The sequence below is a fragment of the Phoenix dactylifera genome, chromosome 14 (assembly GCF_051530095.1).
Source record: "Phoenix dactylifera cultivar Ajwa chromosome 14, Ajwa_hap1_PhDact_Kaust_v1.1, whole genome shotgun sequence".
Classification (NCBI taxonomy): domain Eukaryota; kingdom Viridiplantae; phylum Streptophyta; class Magnoliopsida; order Arecales; family Arecaceae; genus Phoenix; species Phoenix dactylifera.
The window spans coordinates 14869107-14884506 of NC_143203.1; positions in this window are offsets into that span (position 1 = coordinate 14869107).

Consider the following 15400-nt stretch of genomic DNA (forward strand, 5'->3'; position numbering starts at 1 on the left):
GTAAAAATACCAAAACAGGCTTGCTTGAGATAATGGGTATTTTCTTTAACCTCATGGTGCTTTGGTGAGACATCACTTCATGTATTTCAACTCTATCAATATTAATTGCATTCATACAACCCTGGCGGAAGATTTCTACCTGGAGTTTTTTGTTTCTTCTTTTTTTAACTCGAGGCATGAGTAGCTTTCATGCTGATTTACAATTAAATTTAACTTGATGGGCGTTCCTCAAAAAAATTAGCTTGAAGGATACATATATTTATCTCAAACTATACAAGATATATAAAGGGACAAAATTTCGTCATTCGAAATGGTATGATAAGAATTGGCATGATTTTATTATTAACAGTGCCAAGAGGTTGAGAATTCAATATTCAATCACCAACTACTTAATTTGCATTAATGAAGAACTCTTCCGGCATTGGAAATAGGAATGGCTTCAATTTTTTGCCATGCGTACATGCATATATGCTGCTTCGTCTAAAAATGCGTCATGAAAGCTTGTTGAAGCTTGCATTATTCAAGTCAATGTTTTCATCTTCGGTTGCCTAGTCGTAACAACAGTGGCAACAACAACAAAAGAGCGAAGAAGCATTTTCTATGTTTGCCATCTCAACCAAGAGTGGTACCAAGTTTCTTTCAAACATAAAGAACTTTGTTGCCCATTGGGATATGGATGGCTACAATCATTTTGTCATAATTTAAAAATTTTATTCTAATTTTGATCATGTTACACATACTTGATTGAAACTTATGTTGGAAAAATTCTTTTAGATATTGGAAATCTCTTAATTTAATATTACTATTTGTCTTGATTATTTAGTAAACTACTTTCAACACAGAGCAAATAAAATAAGCTAATTTATAGATGTTACATCGTTTGAGTCACACAATGGCAGGCACTTACTTTATAGTAGAATTTGCCATGCTCAGGTATAACCAATTAATGATGGTCTACTTCCAAGATACCACGGTGTGCTAGTATTCTTTTTGAAGTAATGAAGAAGAATTAAGGTCGAAACAAAACCAATCAAATATAGATGCAATGAAAATCAGAAAATAGATTAAAAAAATCTTTCTCGATCTTCTTTTTCCATGGACTCAACCTGCTCTTCTCACATGCTTAAAGGGTGCACTTCATTTCATTTAGTACTTAAATTACAACAAACCCTTCTCTGTTTATAGATATGAAAGAGTGAGTGTAATTTGATACATCTGATCATGAAGGATTCTGCCCCTTAGAATTATTATTTCATCTTTTCGTGAGAAAGCATCTTGTACGGTTTTGAGAGCAGAAAGAGAAGTAAAGGTAAAAATTAAATTTTATTTACTCAATAGTTCAAAATTTTGAATTATTTAATACACCAACAACTTACACTTACTAATGCTAGAAAAATTATCGTTATGCCATGTACATGTTTGCAAATTTGTTGCCATGGTTTCTTATGAGCGCGATTTTCTCTATCTCAAGACTTTTCCCAATTTACATGTTTGAAACATGGCCAACATGAATTTTGCCCCCATGCTATAATGTTATTTACTCCTTGTGATTCTCACTTTTGACCACCCTAATCTTTCACAAGGCTATTAGACACATTGCTAAGAATAGACAATTAATATACAATAGTCCCTACACCTCTAATTCTTTGTCACCATTATCTTGTTTTCACCTTGATTTCCTTGTGGGCATTACTTAGTTAACACCTAGGCATTCAGACTCTCTCTCTCTCTCCCCCTCATAGGTTCAGTGATTGAAGGGAGTGACAAAGCAAATGCCTTGAAGTCAAGAGATGGGACTTCGGCAAAGCAAAAGGCATTGATCCCCCTCATAATCCTCATGCCAATTAATTAAAGATGGTGCCGACATTTGGACCTCTTCCATTTGCTTGCCGTCCCAAACTACTGCACTCCTCATACTCTCTCCGTGAGAAGAACTAAAGAAAGATGACGATAACAAGAGACAAACAAGGAGGAGCACAAAAAATCCGGTCATGATGACCTAACAAAGTGTCGTGCTCCATTGGAAAACGGCTGCTTTCCCATGGAGGTGGGTGAGATCCATCAATCAGACGGTCAAATCCGTCCCGATCGTTATCCATTAATTGCCACTAAATTGCCGTATTAGGGGTCAAGGGCAAGCAGGCCCACCATAACGTGGTGTACCGCACAACTCGCTATCAACAGTGGATTAGGAGGCGGAAAACGTGAGCTTTGTAGTAGAGCTTGAAGGAGAAAAGAAAATGTCCTTCATAGCCGAATTAAATTTCCTTCAAAGATTCCCTTGTCAAAGCGACTTTGTAGTCCTCTTAAATGAGCTTTCGTGTGAATTAGACCAGTTCAAATCACTGAAATTGACAGTGTTAATCTAATTGTCCCAAAGGTTAGGAAGGAGGATAGATCCTTGCATGTCACTAGAATTTTATCCATAGGTTTTGAGATCGGAAGCCAATAGTTGAGATGTATGCTTTAAGAAATATCAGTCCCTTCTATATAGCATGCAAAGATACTTAATTACATGATTATGATAATGAAAAGATACTGACTTGAATAATTATGGCACTACAAGTATTTTTTAATTAACTATTTAAAATTTTTTTGCTGTTGGAACTCGAACTCAGGTATCTTAGGTGAGCTTTCACCAAAATAGCCTTTCAGATGCATCTTACGTAAAACTTTTGTCTAAAATCTCAAAAGAGGGATCCGGATTTTTAAGTAGCATCCAGATTTGAATTCTAGAGCTCCTCTAAATGTGAGAGATGCCAATATCCTCTCTCATGCAAACTTCATGCCATGGAAACAAACAATGCTAGTCAAAAGAGGGAAGATTCCTTGTTCTAGCTACCATCTTCTCCACAAATTCATAAAGGAACTGCAATCTAGGAACCTAGACAACAAAGGTCCTCACATCATAGGCCCTTTTTAGACAAGTCAGTCAAGATCCACCGGCAGCCATGACCAAAATTCTTCAGCATTCATTTCCACATTCTGTTAGATTTAGACAAGTAGAGATGGATACCAGATCTCCATACGTTACCCACCCATGGAATTGGAATTCTCTTTTAAAAGTCATGCATGACAAAGGCTTCACATATGTTGTTGCTTAGCATGTTAATTTGGAAAAGGGAATAAGATGAAATGTAGGCCTAAGTCCACATCATCATTAGAGCTATAATATGTTTGGTTTCAATACCTTCCATCTAAATACATGCCATGCCCATAGCATACTTAGGGCTGCAAATGGGTCAAGTTGGATTAGGGCATGCTTGACCAAGACTTAATCCAATTTCATATATGGGACTTGATATTGGACAAGGACCCAATCTAGTAGATGATCTAGTCGGGCAAATCAAGTCCATGAAAAATATTTTAGACCCAACAGGCCATTCAGATCAGGTCAGGTTCATGTATAATCCACATCCAATCAAAATATTCAGGTTCAAGTCAGATCTGGGTTTGACCCAAATCTATAGCTGTTTACTAACAAGATTTCATGAAAAAAAATTATTTTTACTTTCGAATTAAATTGAATTTTGACTACCAAAAAATTGTTTGCTAATATTCCTAAAACTCCATGAATTAATGTTTGTCTAGAACTGCAGTCTACTTCAAGAGGTTAATAACCTCAACATCTGGTCCTTCGTCCTTCTTAATGTTGGGTGCTTCTCTTAGTAAAGGAAAGGAGGAAATGAATTGGAATGCTCTTTTCAGTTAATTCGAGTCGGATCGGGTAAGTAATAGGAAGACTCAAAATAGATCCAAATAGTATACAGATTGGGTCATGTCAAAGTTTATGAAAACCAGCTCCACCTGAAATGTTAGAATGGGTCTAATATTGAACCCGACCCGGCCCCATGGATGTTCAAGAATGGGTTGGGCCTAGCCTAAACAGGTCGGATCGAGTCGAGTCTAAACAGGTTGGGTCACATGTTAACCCAAGATATTTGCAGCCTTAAGCATAATCTCTTCTCCTATACTTTTGAGTTGGCCAATACTTTTCGGTGCTTAGCATGAGACATGCTCTAAAACTGACGACATTTAGAGCTAGATGATAGTTTTTAATTATGAATGATTAAAGTACGATTAGCAATGGCAATACCAAGGTTTCTTTTTTCAAGTTTGAGAATATAAGTCTCAAAAAATTACTAAATATAATGAAGGTAAAGATGGAGTATGAAAAGTTCAATAATATAAGTTTGCAAAACAAAATTCAGGTATATGTGGTAACAGAGAGAGAAAAAGGGGGGGGGGGGGGGGGGGGGGGAGATGAGAAAATCAATGCAACAATCGAAAGCCACGTTATACACAGCAAAATACAACATTATTTTTTTCTCCAAAAGAAACAATAGTAGGGAATATCCATTGAATCCATAAAGGTCATAGTTCCAAAATATAAGAAAAGAGCCGGTCCCTTTTTTTTTTACATAGGCTAAGTATCAAGATACAAAAAAAGTGGATCAAACCCTTCTACAACCATTTTCACCTATTGATGATTCTGAGTCCGACAGAAATATGTTTCTATATATACTAACCTCTTTCTCTAGCTCATGATAGTTAGATATTAATTTTTTATATCTTTTAAGTGACAAATGACGGTCCAACTGAAGCTGCCTATGCTCAGCCTCAAGATCATCATGAGCAACACGTGTTCTTTGATACAGATATTTAAAATATTCTTTATCTTCATAATTGAATATGTACTTCAACTGTCTAATTGCAAATCCTACAGTAATTTCTTCCGATTCACTTTGGTGTCTACTCATCTGTCCCTAGATCCTACTTACTTCGGATGGGTCCTTCCTTTGGGGTAGCATGATGTCCATAAAGGACCTCAAATATTCTTCATCTCGCAACTTAATTCCATAAATTAATCTTGGAAGAGCAAGTCTACACGTAATATCTTCCAACATAACTTTAGATGAAATCTTAACTACATTCATCTTTGTAATTATAGTTGACTACAAAATCAGTTATCAATAGAAAAGAAATATATAAAAGAAGAATGTTTAATAATGCAATTTAATTAAGCCAAAATAGACAAAAAAACCAATATATCAGTACAAAAACAAACAACACTACATATATAAATTCTAAAATACAATAACTAATAGACCTTAAAAAATATTCCAAAAATTTTATAGAAATGGGAAAAAGAAAATATTTAGGGTAACAAGGATACTGTAATTTAATCATTCATGATTATATGCATATATATATATATATATATATATATATATATATATATATAAATTCTTTACTTAAAAAAATACTTGCTAGAAGCAAAGAGTTCTCAATGGATGCCACCTACTTGAAGAAAAAGGCTAATTTTTTATTCCAACATAATGTGTGAAAATAACAAAATTAATATTTAAAGCTATAATAGCATAATGTACTTTTTTTTCCTAACTATTCAATCACTTTTCACCTCTCGCTTGCTTTGTTAACTCGCCTTTTTGTCTTAAAGTCATCCTTGTTGGGCCAGCCGTCTATTACATAATCTAAGTCAGTCCTCCCTGAAAGAAAAGAAGGGAAACCACTATTCTTTTAGGAATGCATTCAAAAGAGAAAGCAAAAAAAATTCAAAATTTTTTCTTTCATTTTCTATTATTCATTGTTACTAAATAAGAAAAAAAAATTTATAGATTTTTTTTCTATCCCGCAGCTATCCATAAAACAACCTGCTAAGATTTTTCTAAAAAAAAGGAGAACAGTAGGTTGGACATGAGGGATAAAAAAAGATGAATTTTCTTCCAAATTTTCCCCCCTTCTCATTGGTTGGACATTAGGGAGGAAAAAAAAAACAAACAAAATGGAGGGTTACTTGGATCTACCCATCTCATCAAATCCTAACACATCCCCTCTCCGTCCTCGCCTTCCACCCTCTCATCTACCTCACAAAACCCTAATAAAAATCCTAACTCCCCTTTCCTTCTCCCATGCCTTTCAAACCCTCATTTATCTACCTCACCACACTGTAACATATTCGTTCTTCCGCAACCTCCTTCAACTCAAAAATCAAATAGATATACCTGAGCCTCCCTCCTCCTCTACTCTTCTCTCCCTTTTAGTTCTATTCTCACTCCCCATGGACCCTTCTCCCTATCCACTGTCTATACTTCTACCTCCCCTTAACCATTGTTGGCTACTCCACCAATCGACCAAAGGATGTTATTGCTACCTCTTCTATTTGAAAGATCCACATCATTTCGTTAAAAGCCATTGACACCATGGCCACCGATCCTCCGATGGTAGTCCAAGGTAACCAAAAATAATGCTTCACCTTGTCCTTTTTTTTCACCTCTCTTCTCTATTCTTTCAACCAAAGCCCATCCTTTTTTCTTTCATTTCACCTTCCTTCTCTTTTACCCTCCATCAAAATTCCACAACCCCATCCCATCCTTCTCTCTTTCCTTCGAACCCTCTGCCTCCATCTACAACCATCCTCGCCTGTTCTATTTAACCATACCCACAATTTTTCTCCCTTCTTATTTTTCTGCCCAACTTATTTTTTTTCCACTGCAGATTTTTTTGAAACTCTACCCTACCAAATATTTTTTTTCCTCTTGACACTTCAATCTTCTTCTTTTGTTTTCTCTCCTCTATAAACACTCATTTTTTAAAAAATCAAAACCTTTTTTTGCTTATGGAACAATTTTCTAAAATTTTGCAACAGCAAAAAATACTTAATCGAGTAATGCAGACGGAGGATAGGAAGGTTGCTGAAACTTGGGGTGATGGCAACTGATCTTTCTTCCCTTTTTTTTCTTTTGTCAATGGTGGCTAAGGTTTCCTTTCGAATGGAGGAAGAAGGTGATGGGATGATGGCTAATTTGAAGTGCAATTGGGTTCAATAGGGGTCGGTCGAATGAGGATGGGGCTTGACTCATGCGTAAGGGGGTTGGCAATGCGTTGGAAATTGGTTGGGACGTAAAGTAGGATTGGGCTAGGGGCATGATGAGTTGATGGCGTGGATAAGGATTAGGAACTAATGGAACTAGGGCTCTAGGGGAATGTGGGATATGGAATACGGCGTGAGAGAAAAAATACTAAGATGCCATGAGAAAAAAGGGAGGAGTCCTTCTCTTACTAGAACTTTTAATTGAGGAAAGGATATGGCATGAGAAATAGATTGTGGAGTGAGAAATGGGAAGGGAATAGCTAGATGGCATGAGAAAAAATAACTATGGATTGGGATGAAAGTGTCTCACATTCACTCTAATCCAAGGGTTAGCGTGAAGAAGGAGAAGGAGTCTCACATTCACTAACTTCAACCAAAGGCTTGGCGTCTCACCAAGAAAAGGGGATTGAGCGAATTTTATTCTTCAACCTTCCCTTTATATAAAGTAAGAGGTTAGAAAAATAAAAACTCTTACAACCAGAATTTTGAAGACTCCTTTAACAAAGACTCCTACTTATGGACTCTTTTAAATCAAATCAAACACTTGACTAATTCAACCACAATTTAAACAAGGCTCCTACTCAAATTGGACTCTTCATGGCGTATGAAAATAGAGTTCAAATCAGCTAGAACTCTTCTCAAATGACATATGGACTCATCACACAAGATTTCAAAGAAATTAGGACTTCTTAGCTTGCGCACGCTCCATGAAAAGAAGCTTCGCGCACGCCTTAAGGAGTCTTCACGTACACCCTTAATTCTATTCCTAATTTCAGACTTTTGAATGAGTCAACAATCAAACTACTAAGAAAAACAAAAAGAAACTTTTTCTAACCTTAGATTGAAAATTCTAAACTCTATGTAATATTGGGCATGCTCAATGTTTGACCAAACTTCTAAACTCAAGACTCCTAATTAATTAGGACTCTCCAACACCACTAGGACTCAATTGAATTAGGCGTTGGAATACTAGAACCTAATGTAACTAGGTGCTGAAAATTCTGAACTTATTGTGTTCTGGTGCTGGAACTCTTGGACCCCGATGTATTTTGGGCACACCCAAGCAAGGACCCAAACTCCACACATGTCCATGATGACTTGGGCTCAATGCTCCTGTATCATTGAGGCTTTTTATTGCTATTTGGAATTTTTTTTACACTTTTCCATGACCTAAGAATCTATGCTCTATTGAGCCCCTTTCCATTTTTTTTTGTTCTTTTGGACCTTCAATCTTTTTTTCTCCACCCATAATCCATCTCCCCAGATTTTTTTTATTTTTTCTATTTAAAAAATATGTTTGTATGCATACATCAGGAATTCTGGGATCTATCAAGTGGGAGAAATGGATCGGATGATGCCCACCACATGTCCCTCCTACAAGCATCATATGGAGTTTTTTTTCAAAAAAGAAAACAAAAGGACCGCGCGATGTTTGCCATGTGTCCTTTGTTCCATAGCAACTTTGAAAAAAAAGAAAAAAAATGAAGAAAAGGACCATGCGATGTTTGCCATGTGTCCTTTGTTCCATAGCAACTTTGAAAGAAAAAGGAAAGAAAAAAAGGAAATCATACCAACCCCTCCCTTCTACCAAAAAAAAAGAAGAGAAATCCTGCAATTCTTTCCTCCGATCATTCACTCTTTCTTCCAATTGTGTTTTCTCCTTCACTTGATTGACTTTGAAAAAGAAGAAAAAGAATAGAATCATACCGACCCCTTCCTTCTACCAAAAAAAGAAATTCTACAATTCCTTCTTTCTATTTTTCACTGTTTCTTCCAACTACTGCTTCATACACCTGGAGGAAGTGAGAAAGTGGATGGCTGCCTCATAGCAGCAACTCCCTCATGTACCATTCAACCTAATCATGCACTCCTTGAAAGAAAACAACTCAAAAGAGTCTTCCCTTTCAACCACTATTTCTAGCCACCTATCCCTACAACTACTAAACGCTATGAAAGTCATATAACTGCTCTATAGCTAAAAAACATCCTCCTTGTATACTTAATTATATAGAAAGCAACTAGAAAAGCCATACAACTGTTATACTTGCAATGAACTTGCTATGAAAATGATAGACCTGCTCTACTGACCTGTAGAGAAAAAAGAAGTCACGACACAAAAAAAAGCTTGAACTACTTGCGAAACTAATACTACACCTTTCTATAGGCGGAGCTGACTCTAAAGCACTGAATCGTAGTGAAGTGAGAAATTTGAATCTTATTCCTTTTTTCCTACTATCCATATAGAAATTTTAGATAGAGTGAGAGGTAGACTCTTCCGTTGATTTCTTTCATCTTTGGCCCAAAATAGAAAACTTGACATTGAGACACTAAAGTGGAAGGCTACCCTATTAGGAGCAACCCTCCACATGCAGAGGGAAAAGGAATAAGATGAGGGATGAGACCTACAATTCGGCTTTTAGCTCTCAAAAACAAATGGGTTATGTTAAATTGGATAAAGTCAGTTGGATAGGAATGCAACACATGTCACACCGAAGAAAGCTTTAATCTTTTTTGTGCCCCCCTTAGGTTTGCCAATCTGTTACATGATGCCCTATTTATTTTCCCTTCCATGATGCAATGAGAGCCCGAGAATTTAATTCGGATTATCTCAAAGGCAACATGTCACAACACATCATATTTCAAGGATATACTAAAGCCCCATTTGGCAGTGCTTTTGATGGGCCAGAATGTACTATTTGACCCTCCAAAAGTATTTTTGGATGGAATAGGGATGTTTGAAAAAAAATGAAAAGCTATTTTAGCTTTGCCAAAAAGCTATAACAGATTTTTAGAAGAAGCTCCAAAATAAAGCTTCTTCGAAAAAACACTTTTAGCATGCATCAGAAAGTTGTTTTGATCTATATTTTTTTTCTTTTTAGACCAAAATACCCATGATAAAATATTATAATTACAAAAATTAGTTTCTAAAATATTATATTAATATTAATATATAATAATAATTATTATAATATTTTATATCTTTATTATTGTATTATACTATAAATATAATATTATATTACATTATATCATAATACATTGATATGCTATGTAATATAATATCAAATTATGTTATATTATTATGCTATAGTATACAATATTATATTACTGTATTATAATAATATTATATTACATTACAATAATATTATACTATATCATATATTTATATATTAATATATATTATATTTTATTATGCTCTGTTGTATAATACTATGCAATGTTCTTTATAGTATTATTGTATTATACTATAAATATAATATTATATTACATTATATTATAATACATTGATATGCTATGTAATATAATATCAAATTATGTTATATTATTATGCTATAGTATACAATATTATATTACTGTATTATAATAATATTATATTACATTACAATAATATTATATTATATCATATATTTATGTATTAATATATAATATATTTTATTATGCTCTATTGTATAATACTATGCAATGTTTTTTATGGTCATTTTGTCATATCAAAAGTACTTTCTTAGTTTATTTACCAAACACATATTAAAGTTTTACAGTACTTTAGAAATGTAGTTACCAAACAACAAATAGCTTTTTATAAAAGCTCTACTTTCAAAAACTCTACTGCCAACAGCTCTGCCAAACGGAGCCTAAGACCCTCTCTCTCAACCTCACAGTGGAGAACGTATGAAACAACTGTTCGTGCATCATGCTCACCTCCACTGCTCACAGGCTACTCCTAGAGGTGCAACATGGCTGAAAACTAGAGAGGGAGAGAAAAATATTGTCGCCTAGAGAGAAAAAAATAACTGAGAAGGGAGAAAACACCTGACACATTTGGAGGTTGATACTTGCCTTGTGCTTCAGAGCTTGGACTCCTCTTTAATGTATTGTATAAATTCTTGAAAAATAAATTTAGCCTGCCTAAAATTTATAGGCAACAGAAGATATGCGATATGGTATATATTCATCAGCCTAACCTCGACAACTGGCCAAGGTGATGACCTCGGCATCAATTGTGCCTCCAACAATGGCACTCGATTGGGTTGTTGACCTCGACATCAGTCGAGTTGCCAACCTAAACCATCATGCTGACCTGAGCAGATCGGCTGACCAATAGCAACGAGCTATGTGTCTTCAACTCAAAGCACATTAGAACCAGTCAAAATCAGTTGAAGGCACGATTATGATCCCACCATTTATGAGGCATATTGCGGGGTAGTTACAGCTTGTCCTACATGATTGAACTATTACCGCACGATCTACAATGTTGAGATCCGTGATGTGTACAACGTGTATGCCATTACCAAGCAGTTAAGGCCTACTTCCGCCTGACTCGGGGCATTAACCCTCACTTTATATATGGGGATCCAAGTAGGCTTTACTAATCTCTCTCACTCTTCAACTCTCTTGAATCTCCACAGTTTCTTCCAAAATTCCTACCTGACTTAAACATCGGTGGGTCCTCCACTAAACAAACTCTGGCAAGTAGACTTTTTTTTTTTTGTTTTTAGGACAGATTGCTAGGGTCAGCTTTTCTGTCTGAGCTCAACCACTGCAATCGTTCTTCAACTCATATCTTTAGGAAATAACACGTTCAACCTCACCAGCTTGGTGCTTGTCCGATCTCGTAGCTTTCAGCTTGCATTTTGGTGGCAACAACATGCATCCTACACATGCCCTAGTTGATCCTTAACGGTTACTCATATACATTAACCCTTCCTCTTTGTGATTGCTTGTGAAAATTGTATGTGATTACTTAGGAACAACTTTCCAACATGAGTAGGCAACATACCACACAACTATGGACTCCTTTTGCATTCCATGCAGGACCCACTGGAAATGTAAGGCATAGGCATATGTTGTCGCATAGCCGTAGGATGTGTATGCAAACAAGGCCAAGTTCATCATGCAGTCATGGGGTTTCAATTCCTAAAGTTCCAATATTATGTTCCAGTATTTTTTTCCACTCCAAACTGCCTCTTGTGATTGGTGAATCCACCCATGGCAGTGTGAAGAGGGGGTTTCAAAGGGAAATTTCTCCAACGTCAGTACAAGGAAAGTTGGTGGCGTGTGTAGACTTGTAAAGGAGCGTGCCCACCGTGCAGCTGCAGTCTTTGATTTTGGCCGGTCAAAAAACTTGTGCCATTGAGGCGCATTGTGCTGCATTTAGCACATCATTCAGGGCTCTTAAGATTTCTATTTCGTCACAAATCTATTTGGTTAGCATATAATTTCAATCAAGATATTTGAAGAATTTTATTAAAAAAAATAATGTTTTCGTTAATTAGATAAAACTATTTCGAACACCCGTCGATGGTGTGATTGAAACTAAAAAAAGCACAGTAAGTACTTTTTAGTTTCCTCGCAATATTAAAAATATTGATGTGGTTTATTACTAGAAATTTACTAGATATTCAAAAAAAATGTTTGCTGAATGAAAAACTTAAACGAAATTGAACAGGTAGATTTTATTCAGAATTTTTGAGAAATCAAATAATATCTTATGGGTGATGGTTATAGCACATTTTGTAATGCTTTTCCTTACACATCATTTGATGATATAACAAGGTGCAAATTAGATTTTTTTTTTATTATATTGAGAAAAAGATTTTTTTTAAAAAAAAATTGCAAGTGCATATACATGTTGAACATGAAAAGTAGATTATTTTACAATTAAAAGACATAGTAATCGAAATAAAATTATTTTTTTGGCATATCAAGAAAGTTATAAACTTGATGCGATTTGAAATTCTAACCTAACTTGGTCGTGGAAAATAAATGGTTCATTAAACTTGGTAGCAGCTTAAAAGTTGGCCATCATTTTACCCAAAAAAGAACAAAGTTAGCCATCTATTGTATCAAAAAATGATATTAACATTTGATGATTATTAGCCCTTGGAACTAAATGCTATGAATTAAATTAACACACGCTGTTACCCTTTCCAAACTTCCAATTGCTAGTAGCAAGTGGATATAGAATGAATCAAAGTCATCAGTATGTTGGGCAAGCCTCATGCTGAATCTCCAAAATATTCTCATTCTAACATTCAACATTTTAACCTTCAGATATTAAAGGTGATAATAGGCTACAAAAAAAAAAAAAAAACTTCAGAGTTCTTTAAATCAACTTTTCTTTCTGTTCATTAAATATGTACTCTAGATAAGTATATAAATCAGAAATCCAAGGTTCAGACCTTATCAAGCACACAATTTTTACCTTGTTTTATCAGGATAGAATATAATTGTTACATTGTTATGGGCATCGGTTCTGACCTTAGCTTCCATGGCTTGAGACTCCTGAAAGGAACAGGGCGGCATATCAAAGACTTCGAGACTGCAATAGAGGGGAGGGAATTTGGGGGCATCCATGGAGTTAAGAGCCTTGTCTACTCAATTATTTTTCAAGTCCCTCTGTTATCCTTAAATTACTATAAGCTCCCTTTATTGCTAGCTTAATATTTTTTAACCACCCCTATAAAATATTAAATTACTTGGCAGTATAACATCAAGAAAAGTTGTTTTGATGCTCTATTAAGAGCATGAAAAATTTATGACTCCCTACCTTGGGGCGATATTCCCCTAAAATCGACGATGCTAGCTGGTGTAATGACAATAGGATGGGAATGGAAGAGAGGCAATAGAATTCCTATTCCACTATTTGAACAAAAGAAAAGCCAATTCCATTCTAATATCTAAATATTATATATCAAAATGGAATTAGTTCTACTTAAATTCTGAATGTACTATTGACTAATGATATGAGCTAACTTTTATGAAAACTTGATCATCATAATTTATCTTTTATTTTTTCATTTATATTATTTTTTTATTTTTTACATCATATTTGTATTTGTAATTTATATTTTTACTTCTTCTTTTCTATTTTATATCTATAATTAATATATTTTTTATTTATATTATTATTGTAATTAGTGTATGATAACCATATATTTATTTTCTATTTCATTTTTTTGTTTTTAGTTGTTTTCTTTTAATCTTGTTCCTAACTTTTATTTTTAGTAAATTATTTTTCATATTATTTTTACTTATACTTTTATTATACCATTCAGTTTCTATTTCAAACTTTTAGTTAAATTTTTTATTATAGCTTCATTTTATATTTTTTGGGATTTTAATGAGTTGTTGCATTACTTTTTATTCTTTGCTATACATATATATTTACTTTTGTGTGTTATCATTATTTTTATATATTTACTAAGTTTAGTTTAAAGAGTGGAATCACAATTTGTTAAATTAGAAGAATGGTATATTCAAAGAAAATGTGATTCCATTATCATTGCCCAGACGAAATATAGAAATAGGGTTAGAATTGGAATTTCTTTTTTCTTCTAGCCCTTATTACTTTGATAAAATATTAGAGTGTAATAAAAGTGGAAAAAATAGTGTAATGTTTAAGAAGGGGGCTAGATTTATCGGCCTAAGGAGAAAAATATATGACACCTAGGGTGTCTCATGAATGCGCTCGATCCAAGGAGAAAAATATATAATACCTAGGGTGTCTCATGAATGCACTCGATTAAAGAAATTCTCAACCAATATTGGAGCCTTGTATAATGGTTTTGCTCATCTACTTGGTATGAGTTATCCACGCTTCATTCCTTCAAAATAAGCTGCTTTATAAATTGGTTCAATTTTAAACGCAAAACCTTTATATATTCATTATGTTATAAATAAAAAAAAGGATATTATTTTTTTATAAAAAATTAAATATAGTAATGGAGATTGGAGACTCTGCTAGCACATGACATAATCATGATATCGAAAAAAGTTGTTCATCCAAAGAAAAAAATTGCTCTACTCTATACTATCCTAGGGATTATTGTGCCACTTTATAGATAATTGAGCATGATAATTAGTACTATTAACTTTCTATTATTAGTTGTCTCTATAAGTTTCTCAGTTTTCTATCTCAATTAGGTTAAATCAATATGTTCATCTTAACCTATGCATTCTTGATAGTTCTATCTTTTTGCCTCCAAAGAGGGTAAACTCCCCAAGCAACAGCACAACTTTGAAAGGAATGTAAGGATTTCATATTCAATCTGAAAGTACTTGTGTTTTCTAATCTTAGCTTGGTTCATTTGGGTAGTTAAGAACATCAAGATTAAAAAAAAAACATCAAAAATTGTTGGAAGTACTACTAGTTTCTTTATAGTATGGCAATTTGGTTTACGTTGGCATAATATGTCAAATATTTTCGAACAATATCTATATTGAGACACTAAAGAAAAATAATATAAAAAAATAGGTAAAAAAATTAATTGCCATGCATGCAAAATCTTTTACTTCCATTTATCACAAAAAATCACAGCTATCTATACGTCCTTCACATATATAAAAGCTATTTATCTATTTCCATTTATCACAAAAAATCACAGCCATCTATACGTCCTTCACATATATAAAAACTTTAATCTATTAAAAATGTGACCCAACCTGATCCGAGTTAGGGGCCGCTCAGTCAGGTTCGGTGTTTCGGATTAATAAGCTTACTCGTGTCCA